At 39.5% G+C, this 2723-nt stretch overlaps 1 long non-coding RNA gene across 1 annotated transcript; it reads right to left on the reverse strand.

The window, feature by feature from the left end:
- Positions 1-559: 559 nt before the first annotated feature.
- LOC134498242 (uncharacterized) lies at positions 560-2490 on the reverse strand. Its single transcript, XR_010068017.1, has 2 exons — positions 1497-2490; positions 560-835 (listed from the first exon to the last, which is right to left on the reverse strand). It is a non-coding gene; the product is annotated as an uncharacterized LOC134498242 (long non-coding RNA).
- Positions 2491-2723: the final 233 nt, after the last annotated feature.

Below are 2723 nucleotides of genomic sequence, written 5' to 3' on the forward strand. Positions count from 1 at the left end.
TGGACAGACTCAACCACAGTTTCAACCAGGAAACTGTGAGCATCCTAGACCAAGCTAAATCCAAAAACTCTAGGGAATTCCTGGAAGCTTGGCATTCAGACAAATCAGCCATTAACAGACACATAGAGATAAACCACATTTACACACCATTCAAAAGAGACAATAAAAAAGCTAAGAAGGAAACAAAAAGACCAGAACACATTCTCTCCAGCAGCCTACACCCAGATAAGCAGGGATCAACACCAGATAAACAATCAAGCAGAAAACAATACCGTAATCATGGAGCTACCAAGGAGAAAACCACACCCCCACCAACACTGGCAGGGCAAGCTACAGGGAGCAAACCCCACACTCACTAGCATTGAAGATGTTACCTAGTTGGGCAATGAAATGTCCACAAGCAAACAACCAAGCTCAGAAAACACCAAGGACTCCACAGTTCAACCTTGGGTTACATATATTCTCTTCTATTGGATGTTTTGTTTTGAAATGAAATTCAAAACAGAACCAAAAAAGAAAGAATCTAGTATATATTACACAACAGTAAAGGGATTAAATATTATTTTCAAAATAATCTTTATTTCTGGTTTATACTTTTTAAAATACCATGGATACATTGCTTGACAAATAAGAGTAAAGCAGCCCACAGAGATGAGCAGGATGAAATTTAGAGTCATGCAAGGAAGGATTTGCTCTTGCATGTGCTCCTGTAAACTTCCTTTCCCTTTCTTTTCATTGCAGCCTTTTGTTCCTTCCAAATTTGCTTTGGACTCCCTCCCAACCCTTCCAAGAAGAATATGATATGACAGGCAAAAAAGAGTTTTCCCTCTGCACACTGTTGACAGAAGGCATTCCATCAGCAAGAAAGACTATTTAGATTTAATGAAAAAATTGATATGCATGTTGTATAGAAAATATACTAGGAAAGTGTGTTTGTAGAGTGAGACAAAAGGGTCGAAGAAAGATATTAAGTGTCAACGTTTGGTTGGAATGTGATCAGAACAACACAACCGTCTTTGCATCTTTCATCTGTTTGCTTGTTTTGCATTGGAATCACATAATTTCAGATCCAGGAAAATTCAGAGTATTACCATTTATGAAATCACATGGACCTATGCATTTTAGTGGATTTTAGTGGATTTTACTGTGGAACTACAAAATTCCAGAAGTGCTCAGTACCAGTAATGCAAGCACCATGGATGAACTCCAATGTTCCATGAGTTGAATTCTGCTTGCACAGTGGAACTGGAGGGTCTCTTTAGAGCAAATCTGGAAGCTTCTGCAGGGGCAAGAGGGATCACCGCTATCCCATTGCACTAGATGAAAAAGCTTTGCTTATGCCAATTAACAATGAGGTTTGACCATGTCTTTAGAGTCACTGCTATGCCTTTCGGGTCCAGAGGTGCAAAACTGGAGTTCTAGTTAATTGAAGTGTTAGAATTCCGGAATAGGTAGGAAATGCATGCATACAAACACACATACGTATGAAAATGTACCATTGCAGCCATTCCTGGGCTGGGAGGCTTTAATGTTGATTGCTTGTGCCTTTGTCACCTCATGGTTGGATCGTTGCAACTTTTTATACATGAGGCTCCCTTTGATGACCATCTGGAATCTGAACTGGTCCATAGTGAAGCAGCCTGAGAAGTAATGAGTTGAGTTCAGTTTGCCTATGTTATACTGCTACTACAGGAGCTGTGCTGGTTGCCAGGAGTTCTCCAGTCCCACTGAGTGATTACTCTGAAGGATTGGAGAATGGACAGCAGAAAACCTGTGGGCCTTGCTGCTAGTAACTAGCACCAGAAGGAGTATGGCCCAATTTTTTCTACATGATTTTTTTAACCTTAGTTGCAGGGTGGCTCAGGATATGGATGGGAGTAGGCCTTCAAGAGGAAATCACACCCATTCCTATCCTTAAGACTACATCAAATTCTCCCCAAAGATCAAAATCACACCACTAAAAATTGGCCATTTTTGTCACAGAGTTTCAGCAGCCTGATCTCATGGTGCTGTAGCAGTACAAATGGGTGCTGGGGGCTGTATAGAGCTCTTAGGCTATATGTTGCTGACCCCTAACCTATGGGATTTTTGTGGTATGGAATATCCATAATTTGGGGGTTTTATACTTTTGATTTTGATCATTCTGCCTAAAAGTGTTACTCTCTTTCAGGAAAAAAATGGACAAAAAAAAATACCATGGCTCCACGATTATAGGAAAATATCATCTGGATGCTCTTTCAAATTGTATGGAACAATGCACATTGCATATTTAAAAACTTTTCTGGACGTAGCTGCATATACAGCATATGTTCAGGTGGAATGTACCACACAGTAAGCTTTCTGAATTTCTAAAAAACATGTGAGAACCAACCTTATAATGCATTAAATTTATCAAATCCACCAGATTTGGCAGCATTCATTTATTAAATCCATCAGGTTTGGCAGTGTTCAGGCATTTCCCCTTGAACATCTGTTCTGTATTCTTCAGGATTCAGATATATAATAGATATATAAATTTAGTTCTTCAGCAACATAAATAGCCTGTTTTAAATCTGCCTGTCCAGATTTTTACAGAGGTTGCTGCAACATAGATGTTTGCTCTCCCCAGCAAACAAAATAGTTTGTGCTTTCTTTTATTAAGTGGAATATTCTTGGCATGCCATCCTGTAGCATCAAATGCTTGCATTAGTCCAGAAGGAAGGGAGGGAGAAAGAAAGGGAATA

Source organism: Candoia aspera, chromosome 5, assembly GCF_035149785.1.
Source record: "Candoia aspera isolate rCanAsp1 chromosome 5, rCanAsp1.hap2, whole genome shotgun sequence".
Classification (NCBI taxonomy): Eukaryota; Metazoa; Chordata; class Lepidosauria; order Squamata; family Boidae; genus Candoia; species Candoia aspera.